This window comes from Puma concolor, chromosome B3, assembly GCF_028749965.1.
Source record: "Puma concolor isolate L17-30 chromosome B3, mPumCon1.1.hap2, whole genome shotgun sequence".
Lineage (NCBI taxonomy): Eukaryota > Metazoa > Chordata > Mammalia > Carnivora > Felidae > Puma > Puma concolor.
In genome coordinates, this window is record NC_141672.1 from 25,841,494 (window position 1) to 25,856,674 (window position 15,181).

A 15,181-nucleotide genomic window follows, 5' to 3' on the forward strand; every position below is an offset into this window, starting at 1 on the left:
GAATGAACCAATAAATGAATGAGTGAGTGAATGAATGAATGAATGAATGACCTAATGGCACCATTGTCATGAAGGAAAGGTAAGAGGAGAAATGCAAAACTCATCCTTGTGCATGGGCAGAGAAAGGCAGATGAGATATTTTTCACAGTAACCAGTACTGGTGACTGAGATGACAGTAAATTTTGGAGTCCTAGTCCATCAGATAGCAGCAAGAATGTCCCCGAGGTCAGGAGAGAATGGCAGGGGGCATACACAATGAGATGCAAAAAAGGCAGTCCACCAAAACCAAACTATTTATTTCTCCTTTACCATCTCCCAGCCACAGAAAGGCAGAAATGGAAGGTATCTCAGGAAACATATATCCTCTTAACACACAGGTGAGGAAACCAAAACCCAGAGAGGCGCTTTCTAGTGAAGGTCCTATGATTAGTGACAAGCCTCCAAATGCTGAACTCACTGCCCATTGTTTGTTAAAATCAGAGCCTCAGGCTGGTCCATTCCAGGCTGTAGGCTCAGATTCCCACAGCACTGTCCTCAACTTGAGCAGCTCATTGTCCAGGAGAGATGGCTTTCAGGCTCTATATCAGCAATCAGTGATGTGTAGGATGCCTATACCCCTGTCCTTGTAGCCTGGTACTGCCACACTTCCTTTCTCCCTCCAAAGGACTGCTCTGGGGAGACCACCCAGACTCCACCTTTCTAGAATTTGTGCTTTAGACTCCAACAACCCTTCCCAGGATTGAACTTTTGCTTTACTCCTGCATGTTCAGGACTCCTCAAAGAAGCTCAGTGCTCCCAGGTGCTCTGTGCATCTGGAAATGACTCAGTAAAGGCAAGCCTCCCCTAATGGACACTTACTAGGCTCTGCCCACCATTTTGGGGTTTGTCCTAGCATCAAACCTCATCCCAAGCTGAACAGCAAATGGTCAGTGACAACTGGGTAACATCCCACCTAAAATCTTTTTATACCTGATCTTCAACATATCAGAAGAATAAGCAAACATACAGAAAAAATGATAGCTCACATTTATCAAAGGCTTATTATGTGCCAAGACCCATGTTAAGCATTATATCAGTTTTAATATAACAATTGTATGAGGTGGAAAGTTTTATTATAAACCCCATTTACTTATAAAGAAACTGAGGCTCAGTGAAGTCAAGTGACTTGCCCAAGACCACACAACTAGTAAATGACAGAACTGGAACTCAAGCCCAGGTCCATCCAACCCCAAGCTCTCAGTTTCCTCCCATCACCAAACCACTCACCCTTTGCCAGAGATCAGCCAGGACCTAGACACCAAAAGAGAGGCCAAGTGTGTGCCAGGCACCAACATCTCTTTAGAAGATGGGTGTCCCAGAGCCAATAGATTATCAAAGGATGGTGAGGCCTGATGATACACAGGTAAGGAGAAGTGGTGACTATCACATATGGCCCTATGCTGACCTCTGAGCTTTGTTCTGGGGCCCCGAGCAAAATGTGAGACTTGAGAGCCCTCAGCCCCCTTCTCTGTACCATCCATCCCCTTTCCAGCAGCCTTACCCCAAATCCCTTACCTCCCCAGCCACACACAACTGACACCACTCCAGCACTATATAGAGAAGTGACTAGGGAGTTAGGGATGCGTTATCCTTCAAGAGCATGCAGTTTTAAAGTGGATGCAGAAGGAGGCAATACTAAAAGGAAGAGTTGATTCCCTATCTTAGAATGTCCCCATCAGTTGTAAGGTGATTTTCACTACTGGCAGTGAAAATACTAAAATTTGTGGATTAGGTAGGTTTTGGAAAACTGGAATAAATTCAGGACCTTTCTTAAAACCACACCACAGTGACTTGAACGTGATATGTATGTATTCTTGATGGAAGAGAGAGGATGGCATGGCAGTTGGTTCACTGGTAAGTGCATGACTCACAACCCATTCTGAATATGGCACAATCCAAGTGAATAATCAGGACCGCTATATTATTAGTAATGTGGCATTTAGGAATTGTTACAGCACTTTACTTTCTTCCAGGTTTTTTTTAGACTATATCAAAACCTGAGTATCCCCAGGGAATATACTCCCTGACACGGGAATATCATCCATCATGAACACAACAGCTAGGAAAAGAAGCTCGAAAGAAACTGCAGGCTCAAAAGGGCACTTTGCTGAGACAATAGGAAGGTGTGACAGCTTGTAAGATGCTCCCTGTGTTCATTCAAGAAGGTATCCAAACACTGCATCCCCCATGAACTCTTCTTCCACCAGTGTGAGAGAACTGTCTGGTCCAAGGCCAGAGCCCTCCCAGGGCCGGGGTGTCTACCTGCTCCAGTCTGCTCAGCTGCCATACAAAATGCCACAGACTGAACATCTTAAGCCATAGACTTTTATTTCTCAGGGTTCTAGAGGCTTGGGAAGTTCAAGATCAAGGTGCAGCAGATGGGGTTCCTGGTGAGGACTCTTTCTGGCTTACAGATAACCACCTACTTGCTATGTCCTCACGTGGCTTTTCCTTGGTGTGTGCAAGTGGAGAGAAAGAGAGAGATGTCTCTCTGGTGGATAAGGCCACCAATTCCATCATGAGGGCCTTACCCTCATGACCTCATCTAACTCCAATTACCTCCCAAAGATGCCAGCTCCAAATAACATCAGTTTGGGGGTTAGGGCTTCAACATAGGGATTGGGGAGGCAGGGTGGAACACAAACATTCATTCCATAACACCAGTGATGGGAGTGATCTGTATAAAAGCTGGTCCTCAGGTGACTGCTGCAAAAACTGGATCATTCATTCATTCATTCATTCATCAAACTAATATTTTTTAGTACTTACTATATACTAGGCATATACTGATATTAATTAGCACTTATATCAGTGTTCTGTAGTGAGGTTCCAATGTTGATTCAAGTAAATCTAGTTCCTGTCTTCATAAAGATAATAGTCTTCAAAATCTGACAACCAGAATCTACGGAAAAGAGAGCACCAGATGTCAGCATAGGTCTGTACAGAGTTCATCGATTCATTCAATATTCAGTGAGTATGACTATAAGCTGGACACAAGGAGAAAACACACATGCTCTCTGCTGTCAGAGAGCTCACAGCCTATGACATAGAAGCAGGTTGCAAACACACTGTGGTTAAGTTCTACAGAGTTGAATCATGACATATGCATGTAACATTTGTGCATGCAATTATACAGCAAAAAAAAAGAAAGAAAATCAGATAAACAATACAGTGCTTCACCCACCATTCCTCCCATTAAGCGATGCCCCAGCACTGGCATGAAGTAGGATGTGAAACTAGTGTACCTTCCATGTATTCCACTTGCCTTTATCTCTCTTGGTGTGATCATTGCCTGCTTGACTGACATTTGTTCACTATTAAAAAGCCACATTTTTCTTCACTCAAGGCCCCTAAACTCAAGCCAGCCACTTCATCTGGTCATCAGCCACAGAAGCGGGATCAGTTTCATCACAGGGTGGGCCAGACTACTTTTTTATTTTTTTAATATATTTATTGTTGCCATATAGTTGACATACAATACTATATTTGTTTCAGGTGTACAGCATAATGATTCCACAATTCTGTACATTCCTCAGGGTTCACCGTGGTAAGTGTAGTGGGCTGGACTTGTTGTGGGCTGTGATGCACTTTATAAGCTGCCCAGACAGTTAATCATTCAAGCCGGGACACCACTGAAAGTGAAGTCAGGCAATGTTGATAATTACACCAGAATAAGAGGCATAAAGCAAGACTGTACTGAGCAATCCAGGAATATGACATCATTATCTACAGGTGACTTTCAGGGATTTTTTTTCAATCTGAAAAGAGGTTTTTTTATAACAAACAATATGTTTTGTTATACAGGTATTAAGCGGTGAATCACTGGAATCTACCCCCAAAACCAAGAGCACACTGTACACACTATGCTAGCCAACTTGACAACAAATTATACTTTAAAAAAGAATGTTTTCTAGCTTTAATTTTACTTATTTTAAAATAGATTAAAGTTCACAATGATTATTCAAAAAGAACACAGAGAAAAGTCTCTCTCTGACTCCTGTCCTCAGCCACTTAGTTGCCTGTACAGGAACTGGCAGCCTATATATAAATACATATGTGTGTGTGTGTGTGTGTGTGTGTGTGTGTGTGTGTGTGTGTGTACATATGTATGTACAACTACATTTTACACAAATAAACATTCACACTGTTCTGTACTTATTTTTTTCTCTTCACAGTACAGTTTAGAGATAATTTCATATCGATATGACAAGCTTCCTCCCAATTTACAATGCTTACTATCTCACTGTATGGATGCACATAATTTATCTAACCAGCCTCCATTGATGGACATATAGACTATGTCCCATCTTCTGCGGCAATGAATGACCTTGACCATACATCATTGTGTATATGTGCCAGTATATCTGTAGAATAAATTCCTGGAAATAGAACTGCTGAGACAAAGGGCATATCAACTCAGATTCTGTTTGGTTGCTCATAACAGAAAAGCCAAAATAATGGTCACTTAAACAAGATAGAGATTTATTTCTCCCTTGAATAAAAGGAGTCTGGCAGTGGGCCATCCATTTGCCATGGGCTCCCAAGTGTCAAGAGGGACCAGGATTCTATCTTTCTGCTGTGCCATTCTCCATTCAAAGCTTATACAACTATGGAGGCCTTCTTTCAGTAAAAGAATACAAAATTACACATACCCATTTAGAGTGAGAAAAAAATAATATATACAAATTCTTAAAAGCTGAAATAACACAAACATCACAACATCTGGGAAAAACAATATAACCTCTCAACCACCCACCGTATCTTTATAATAGGTTTTTTTCCTTACTTTTTTTTTTTTTGGCTACATGATCTTTGATCACTTTATCACAGGACAAGATTTTATAATACCTCCTGGAAAATAAATAAAAAGATAATTGAATTTTTCCTTCAGCACAGCTCGTTAAAATTTATCATTGTTGTTGATAGTTGAAATGCATAAAACATGTGACACATACTATTTCTAGTACTACTACAGATTTTGCCCTACAAATATAGGAATTCTGATAAAGTCTATGATTCACAATGCCCATCAAAAAAAAAAAATACCTGGTGTGTTTATCAACGTATAAGCTAAGTTATTGAGCATGTTCCCAATAGGAGAAAGTTCCCATTTTATGTGGCATCAGTGAATACCAAATTCTCCACCTGCAATTTTGTATATCTCTTTAAGTGGGAGAATATTACACAGACTAGCTTCTGGCTCCATACATTTTAACCTCTTTTCCTCTTCCACTACCAAAGATTTCTGATGCTGGGCATAGGACTCGTTCACATTGGGATATGACTTGGTATCCAAAGCAGGGAGAGCCGGCCCAGTGACCAGCAGAGATGTTCATGGAAGCCATTCCCACAAAAGGATGACGAGCAAATGACTGCAAACCACAGAAGCATGTCCAGTTAAACACCAACTAAATGCAACCCCAGTTCCTCTTCTTCCTGGCTGGGTCCTCCAAATTCCCATGACCATTCCAATGCCAGCCAACCCAAGGGAAAGTGTGACACAAGGAAAAGCAGAATAGAAATAGACAGCAGGCTGAGCCATTTGCAGTTAGAATATGTTACTTCTGCAAAGATGGTCACAAGAGCACCTGACCATGTGAACATGCTAAGGCTCTCCAGGGCAATGCCTGTGCAAGTGAAGGGCTCTGAAGGCTCAGCTCCCTTACCTGCATGGTAAAATGCCCCTGGCCAGCAAGGTTCTGGATTCAGACTGATCAATCACACACCCATGATTTGGAAGATTGAAGGGAGGCAAACGCCCTTGTTCTTTTGCCACTGGCACTTGCTGGGGCATCTGTTTCAGCATTCACGACTTTTTGCACTGGCTATAAGGCTCCACATTGTGCAGTCCATCCATCACCCACTTTGGATCTCCAGGCTGGATAGGGCAGCTGGGTAGGTCCAGGAAGAGCTTTCACCTGCTCTTTGTTTCAATGTAATGTCAGTTCTGGTCTCACACATGCAGGAAAGAAAAGAATACAATGAACACCTACCTATGTACTATCCCACCCAGTTTCAGCCATCATTAATATTTTGTCATTTTTGCCTCATAATTGAATCATTTTATGGTAAATTAAAAAGACCATGACAGTTCACCCCTAAATACATATCTCCAAAGAGTAGGGACAGTTCTTCAGTTAACAAGACCAATAATATCCCTTAATAAAAGTAGCAATAATTCACTAATACCACCTAAAACTCACTTCATATTCAAATTTCTACAACTGTCCTAAAAATACATTTTATAGTTGTTTCTTTGAAACCAGGATCCAATAGGTTCATGCAATGTATTTGTTCGTTATGCCTCTTAAGTCTTGTCTTATTTGGAACAATCCCCCTCATGACATTGACTCTTTGAAGAGATCAGGCCTGCTGTCATGTAGAATGTCCCACATTCTAAATACATCTATTTCCTTAGGCTGTCGTTTAGTTATCCCTGGTATTTCCTGTAAAATGAGGTAGATCAAAAGGCTTGGAGGTTTTTCAGGTCAGATTTATTGAGGTATAGTTTATATATTGTAAACATCATCCTTTTTACTTTACAGTTCTTTGCATTTTGACAAATGCAGTCATGTAATCTAAAAGCTTGGTTTGATTCAGATTTTACACCACTGGTCAAAATAGTTTACAGTGATGCTGTGAACTTTCCATTGAACTTCTTATCACATCCTTAGGTAATGTCTAGTTGTCCCACTATTAATGATACTAATTTTGAACATTGGGTTCCCGTAGCTTTCTGATCTCTGAACGTGTATTAGTTTTCTATTGCTGTGCAACAAATTACTACAAACTTAGAGACTTAAAGCAACACCTACTTATTAACTCAGTTCTGCAGGTGGGAAGTCAGGCATGGCATTGCTACGTTCTCTGCTCAGGGTACCACAAGGCTAAAATCAAGGTGTCAGCAGGCTCCATTCTCATCTGGAGCCCAGGCTCCTCTTCTAACCTCATTGAGGTTGTTGGTGGAATTCAGTTCTGACTGATCTTGATTGTCAAGGGAAAATAAGACTGATGCTACTCAGTGGTGACCTGAGAGGCATATGTCTGGAATGACAGGATTCCTTGGGATGCCTACTTGTCCATTAGGAAAAGTTCATGGAAAACTATAGTAACCAAATACAGGCAGAATCACCAAGAGAGTACATCCTTCAGGAAAGCAGGCTTGGATCATTCCACCAGATAGAATACCCTGAATAGCTGAATGCTGGCTGAGGGCAAAAGGAATAGGAATAGATGGCAGAGGCAGGAAGTTATAATGACCAAAATGTAGTAAACATGCATATATATTCTTCCTGGTTTTGTTAAGTATTTTCTTCCTCTTTTCCTCCCCCTGTTATTTTACATAAGGGGTGTTAGTGGCAGCTGACCTTATAATGTAGTCTTTAGAATATCAGATGGATTGTGACTGAACTAGAAGGGGAAAAAAACATTCAGCCAGAGATGGGCACCGTGACTGACGACAGAGTGGCTACCTTCTTGTTTGCATTATTTTGTGTAACTATGCTTTCTTTTAGATGGAAGCATGTTGTTGAATTGTTGCTTCTGGAAATTTAAATATGGACAAAAGGGTACATATGGATGCTGGGAAGCCAAAGGGCTGGATCATATGAGATGCTATCTACTGTCATTCAGCACCCCTTTCAATGCCCTCCTATACTCTCCCACAGGGAGATATGATATAGAACACAGGGGTTAGAAACTCAGGAACTACACTTCCCAGATTTTCTTCCCAACTGGAAGTTGGGTTTGGTTTCCCAAACAATCAGTTTTTGCCAATGAAGTGTGTTCACAGTGAAACACAAAAGACTAAAGGGATAGAAGCTGTTCTTAATCTGGTTCTGATGGCAGCCAACACACATAGGCTTTGGCCACTGTGAGTTTTGCAATAGTAAGCCTATCACTGGCTTCAGGGCTACAAGGCAGCTGTGACTTTAGTTGTGACTTCCTAGTCTCTGGATGGCAGCTTGGGGCAGTGTGACCAAAAAAAGAGAAAAAAAATCATTGCATAATCCTATCATCCTAAATTTGGTTCTTTTAGTCCATCCAGTGGACGCCATCATCTAAGTCCCTTTATTAAATCCCTTTCTGCTTGAAATACCTCAAGTCATTCTGATTCCCTGAAGACTGATAAACTCTTCCATAGTGTTTATACTAATTTGCAATTCTATCGGCAAAGTTGGAAACTGCCACTTTTTCTCATAGCCTAAGCAACACAGTGTATTACTAAACTTTTTGTCTTCTGACTAATCTCTTAGGTGGAAAAGGTATCTTAGTGCAATTTAGTTTGCATTTCATTCATTCAGTGACAGTGAACATCTTTCCATGTGTTTAGAAACCATGAGGATAGGGGCACCTGGGTGGCTAGTTGGTTAAGCATCTGACTCTTGATTTTTGGCTCAGGTCATGATCTCAACGTTTGTGAGTTCAAGCCCCGCATCAGGCTCTGTGCTGACAGCACAGAACCTGCTTGGGATTCTCTGTCTCCCTTTCTCTCTATCCCTCCCCTGCTTGTGCTCTCTCTCTCTCTCAAAAATAAATAAACATTTTTTTTAGGGGCACCTGGATGGCTCAGTCGGTTAAGCATCTGACTTCAGCTCGGGTCATGATCTCACAGTTTGTGAGTTTGAGCCCCACGTCAGGCTCTGTGCTAACAGCTCAGAGCCTGAAGCCTGCTTCAGATTGTGTCTTCCTCTCACTCTCTCTCTGCCTCTTCCCCACTCATGCTCTATCTCTCTCTCTCTCTCTCTCTTAAAAATAAATAAACATTAAAAAAATATTAAATAAACTTTTTTTTTTAAATTTTTTTTTCAACGTTTTTATTTATTTTTGGGACAGAGAGAGACAGAGCATGAACGGGGGAGGGGCAGAGAGAGAGGGAGACACAGAATTGGAAACAGGCTCCAGGCTCCGAACCATCAGCCCAGAGCCTGATGCGGGGCTCGAACTCACGGACCGCGAGATCGTGACCTGGCTGAAGTCAGACGCTTAACCGACTGCGCCACCCAGGCGCCCCTAAATAAACTTTTTTTTAAAGAAGCCATGAGGATTGCTTTCTCTGTGCATTGTGCCACTAGCTTGCTGTCACACAGCTGCAACCTCAAGGCTTGGACCCCAGGGCCCCTAATCACACCAGGTCACCAAAGACCTCCACGTTGCCAAATCCAGTTGTCAACCTTTGATTCTTTAATTTATACTACTAGCAACATTTAACAAAAATGGCCATGCCTCTTCTTTAAGACACTTGCTGTCCTTGGTCTCCAGAGCTCATACTGTCCTCCTTTTCCTAACTCACACTTCTTTTTGTATGTTCCATCTCATCTCCCCAGCTCTGTACTATCTGGTTGCCTTGGGCCTCTCAGGCCTCATGCCTTCTTGGTTGATACCCAATCATCTATGATCTTGCCCAGGCTCATGACTTTCAACATTTCTACACTGAGGGTCCCAAATTTATATCTCTAGCTCCAACCTCTCCTACTCGAAATGACCACTTGATGTTTAAAAGTCATCTCAGACTAACTATGTCCAAACCAAACTCAACTCCTCCCTTACAAAAAAATAGAAACTTTGGGGCACCTGGGTGGCTCAGTCGGTTAAGTGTCTGACTTTGACTCAGGTCATGACCTCATGGTTTGTGAGTTTGAGCCCCACATCAGGTTCTGGGCTCCCTGTCTCTCTGCTCCTCCCCCCCCCACCCCAAAAAATAAATAAACATTAAAAAAAAAATAGAACCTTCGCCTCCCACTGTTCTCAGTTAATAGCACAGCACCTTCTCACCAGCCACCGAGGCCACAAACCAGGCAAAAACCAGGACTCCTTGATTCCTCTCCCCCATTACTCCTCATCCAATCCTTGGCAACCTACTGGGTCTACTTTAAAGGTCTATCCAGAACAGGATGTTTGCAGTCCCATCATGGGTCCTGGCTTATTGTAGTGGCCTCCAAATGATCTCCCTGCTTTCACTTTTGCCCCCTACCAACTACTCACAGCATCCCTGCCAAAATTATTCCTCTAAAACATAAGTCACATATGGGGCACCTGGGTGGCTCAGTGGGTTAAGCATCTGACTTCGGCTCAGGTCACGATCTCACTGTTTGTGAGTTTCAGCCCCCCGTTGGGCTCTGTGCTGACAGCAGAGCCTGGAACCTGCTTCGGATTCTGTGTCTCACTCTCTCTCTCTCTCTTCCTCCCCCGCTCGTGCTCTGTCTTTATCTCCCCAAAATAAATAGAGATTAAAAAAAAAAACATATGTCACATCCAGTCACTCTAGTCAAAACACCCCACTGGATTCCCATATTACTCTAAGTACCTTCCAGCTCTTACAATAGCCTACCAAGCCCTTCTTGATCTGCCCTCCTGGCTAACAAGTCTCCAATCTTACTGCTACTGCTTTCCCTTTCCTATTCTCCACTCCAGCTATACAAGCCTCCTTGTACCTCAGACCCACCAAGCACATGCCAGCCTCAGGGCTTTTGCACTTGCTGTTCCCTCTGCCTGGAATGATCTCCTCGAAGGCCAAGCTGCCAGCTCCCTCATCTCTTAGGGGTTCAAATGCCATCTCATTGAGGAGGCCCTTCTTATTTAACCTAGTCGCTTCTACCCTCCCTCCAGGAATTCCCACCCCCTCTTCCTGCTTTCTCATCACAGCATGACAAGATTTGAGCCCCTGTCCTTCAACACCACAACCTCTCCCTTCCCAACAGGGTTTGTAAGCTCTGTGAGAATGAGGATTTCAGGCTATTTTATTCTTTGCTAAATCCCTAGCACCTAGAATGGTGCTTGACACATAACAGACACTCTGTAAGTATCTACGTGAATAAATGAATGAATAAAGCTAATATATAGCCGAAAGGACACTCATGTAAACAGAACCAGGAGATGTAGCTTTGGGAAGCCATGGGAGTGGATGAAATTACCTTGGAGGGAGGAGGTAAAGCTACAGACGGGAGATATGAACTCACAAGCCGTGCAAAGTGTCTAACCTGGAGATGAAGAGTTTAGTGAGAACAGGATGAAAATGCTGCAGAGCAGGTGACAGTTAAGAGTAACAGCCAACGCATAAAACACGTCAGGCACCCTATATGTATTAAATTACAACAACCCGATGTGTTCAATACCGTTACTATTCCTAATTTTACAGACAACTAAATTAGTACAAAAGGTTTAAGGACTTGCCCGGGGTCGTTTGGCAAAACTGGGGTCTGAAGCTGGGCTTTAGTCTTTGTGTTTTTACTATGACTTCTTTGATGAGAGCTGATCAGGACTGTACCAAGGTTGTGGACGATCCCATCTCCAGTCTCCATCTCTGTGCTCACCACGAAATATAGGAAGAGCATACATGGAGCGAGGCAATGTGGCCTTCTGAAGGGCGGAAACACGTTACCAGAACAAGCTCTGGGCAGAGGACCAGCATGGGTTCCTGGCCTGGCTTTGCTACTAACTCTTTGGACCTTTGGCCTGGTTACTGAACACTCTGACTGTCCCCTGCCCCATTGTGCAAAGAGTGGGCTGGCTCACATAATCCCTCGAGTTCCTTCTGGCTTGGAAATTCCACGGTCTATAGTCAAGGGAGATAAGCACATAGGACAGAGGCACCTTTCCTGTAACACCAGCTACAAGGCCAAAGGGGAAAATCAATAAATAATTGGGGCCTGCCAGACAGACTTTTCTGATGGAATCGACAGCGCTAAGAAGGTTACTAAGAACTAGGGCCTTGGAAAAGGGAGCTATGGAGAAGCCTGGGCAACTAAAATGTAGTCCCCATAGGGTGGCGCTGCACGTTTTGGATGCATGTTCATTACTAGGGTTCTTCTTCTTTTTGGCATTATAATTATTAGTAAAAATAATAATGTTGGAGACTCTACAACATGTCCGGGGAGAGGCCAAGAATAAAATTTAATTCCTGAAAGCCTGGATTGTAGAAAACATAAATCTAAAAAGGAGGAAAATACAGTTAAAACCTAAAAAGAAAAAAATAAGCTGAAGCTTGTGTTGATTTCTCCACACACCTGTCCATAATCTGTGCGTATGCACATGTGCACATACACATGTCCACACGGGCACACCTAGGAGAACATGTGTGTCTATATATACCCATAGGAGTGGCCAGGTATATATTTTTCTATTGGAGCCTGGCTCTTTAAAATGGGGGATAATGACACTGAAAATTATTCTAAGCTTTTCAAAGACATAAATGACCAAGCTGCCTCCTGACTCCTGAATTACATTACCCAGAAAGAACTTAATAACATGCTATTATCGCTTCTCCTCACTGACAGGATTTCGGGGCTGAAAAGACAAACAAGAAGTACGTTCGTAATCACCAGCACAGTCACCTCTGCCGAGCTGCGACCGCAGCTAATTCCAGGTAAGTGCTGTAGGGTGGAAGGAAGCCTGGGGCTGGCAATGCGACTAGGTGCTTGGTAATTGTCACCAGTTCAGTTGAGCTGTCACCAGCTGAGAGGGGGCTACAGGAAGCTCATGGAGCCAACGGAGAATCCCACGGGGTGAAGGGTAGAGAGACTGCATTATGGGAACCAAAATATAATTTCTGAGTTCAACTGACATAATGCACATAAAATTCCTTACAAACTGCAAAAGTGCTCTACCAATGTGACTATGAACAGAAAGGGGCATCATTAAAGGGTCTTGTTTGGTTAGGGCTGCCATGTACAGCTGTATAGGCTGTGTACTGCTCAACTTCTGAAAATGTCATTAGTCTATGAGAATGGTGCCCCCTGGAATTGTGCATTGTGGCAGCTCTGTTAGTTGACGTAGGGCTTAGTTAGCTGATGAAGTCCACTATAGGGGCTGCTGTTTTTCCTCCTGGATAATGCTTAAGTCCCAGTGATGAACCATCGAAGTGTGCTTCAGGGTAATTAAAAGGCAATTACAATTAAGATCCTTGAGGACAGGAGTCATGTCTTATTCACTCAGTATCCTGAATCTTATGATTGGTATATAAGTGTTCATAAAAAAGTTTGTTAAAAATAAGAATGGATGGATATTGAATGAATGAATCAGATAGAGACTCATGGGGGTCAACTCCTGGGGAAAATCGGTTATAGTGATCACAGAATCTGTTTAGCTCAGAAAGTGCAACTGCACATTCCATGTCTCCTCTTCCATGACTTGGATTATGACAAGGCTTTAGTGAAGGGCCGTGGACATGTCATGAGTTCAATAAGAGTTTGTTCAAGATTTATGAGGTACCTCACCCAACGGTAGGTGCTATTGGCTCGTATAGTGGTGATAACACCGGGGTCAGAAAACAGAGTATAGGTCATGATCCCTGCCATCAAGGATCTTACAATTTAGACAGTTTAGTCAGATATAGGTTTATGGAGAAGTGAAATAATGCTATCAGGTAGTATGTCCCAAATATCAAGGAATAGCAAAGATGATAAGTATCATAGGAGTTCAGGGCAGAAAGCACAGGATATCTGCTCTGCCACCTGCTGTATGGTCATGAGAAAATTACTTAACTGTTCTGCCCCTCTCCAAGTTTGTAAGACTGATGTAAGACTAATCATGCTTACCATGCAAGGTCCTTAAACAAAAGAGTAAAACAGGTAAGTATTTAAAGCCCAGTGCCTGGCACGTGGTAGAACTTTCCAGAATGTTGGTTCCTATATAAGAACTTTTCAGTCACAAGTGACAGAATACCAGCTGATCCCAACTTAAGCCAAAAAGGGAGGCGGGGTGGTATTTTTATATATACTCACAAAGTGAAGCTGCAAAGGCTTCAGGCATAATGGTATCCAGGAGCTCAACTGATATCACTAGTGCTCTGCCTGCATTTCCGTTTCTCAGACAAGATTTCTCTAGGGATAGGAATAGCTGTCAGCAGTCAGTGTCCAGCTTAGCCTCAGAAGGAAGAGCTTCTCTCCCCAGAAATTGGGAGGAGGAAAGTCTCAGGGAGCACTCCGACTGGTCCGGCACAGCTCATCCAACCATGTCTTACCCAATGAATATGGTCAGAGGAACGAGATGACCCAGTTGATGAGGGCTGGGTTGTGTGCAGACTCGTGTGTATGGGGGTGGGGGGGGGTGTGTGGGGGGGTGAGCTCTATCTAAACCACCTGCAATGAATTTGAGAGAGAAAGGGCTAGTTCTTGAGTGTGCTCAGAAGAAATAAATAAAAGAGCTGCATGTTTCTACCAAAAATAGGAGAGCTCGTAGTTCTTTACAGAAGCAAAAAAAAAAAAAAATTATTTCTATTGGTTTCATATGCAAACACTATGTGTATGTGTACAAATTCCCAGAGTAGCTGCACAGAGATGGCACCCACCTGACCCCTGGAGCCGGGACTTTGCGACCCCTGGTGAGCAGGCACAGTGCTGCAGTCACTCACCGCGAGGGGGCGGGCAGGAAAGCCCACCAGATGGGGTCTCTAGCGGCTTGGGGGAGGTCAGAAGCCGAGCCCTGGTTTGAGGGGAGACGGTGGCATGGGAAGGGCAGGGAGGCAGTGCGGAGCCCCGGCTGGCTGACCTCCCATCTTCTGTGCCTCAGACTCGTTTCTGCAGGGGCTACGGAGGGTCCCACTGTCTACTGCGGACACGCGCTGGGCCAGGGACATCCTAGCCCCCAGAAAGAGGCGCGGGAGACACCTAACCGCTCGCGGTCAGAGCAGCGCGGAGCGTCCCCTCGGAGACACGAGCAGCCCGGGTGGCCGTGACCGCCGATCGCGATCGCCGGCCAGGGACTGGGCCAGGCGTCCGCACGACCTCACGGCCACCACACAGGCCCGCCAGCCCCCTGAGACGCCGCGACAGCCTCCTCCCCTAACGCTCTGTTCCCTTTTCGCGTCTTGAAAAGAAAGGGGGGTGGGGGTGGCGGTGGGGGTGTACTGTTTACCTAGCATCCTGTTACTGTGGCCTTGAGTAACCAAGCATTTATGTCACAGAGCGGGCGGGGGAAGGGGCGCGGAGAGCGGGAGAGAGAGAGGGAGAGGAATCAAGCCCGGCATAAAATTTGCCATCACAATCGTCATTTCAAATCATTTATCATGCATTCGTTTGTCAGTGCATATCTATCTAAACTCTGTTTAGGACACGGCAGTTAAGCGAACAGGCCCCAGAGTGGGAATGCACAGGTCCACACCCCAGCTCTCCTCTGCGCGGCACCTGGCATTTAGAAACTATTA

At 43.9% G+C, this 15,181-nt stretch overlaps 1 long non-coding RNA gene across 1 annotated transcript in view; it reads right to left on the reverse strand.

The window, feature by feature from the left end:
- Window positions 1-8,819, reverse strand: part of LOC147579807 (uncharacterized) — a 43,389-nt gene extending 34,570 nt beyond the window's left edge. The window contains exons 1-2 of the long non-coding RNA XR_015252139.1: window positions 5,706-8,819; window positions 2,809-2,941 (exon numbers count right to left, since the gene is read on the reverse strand). This is a non-coding gene — a long non-coding RNA (uncharacterized LOC147579807). The remainder of the gene's footprint in view (window positions 1-2,808; window positions 2,942-5,705) is intronic.
- Window positions 8,820-15,181: the final 6,362 nt, after the last annotated feature.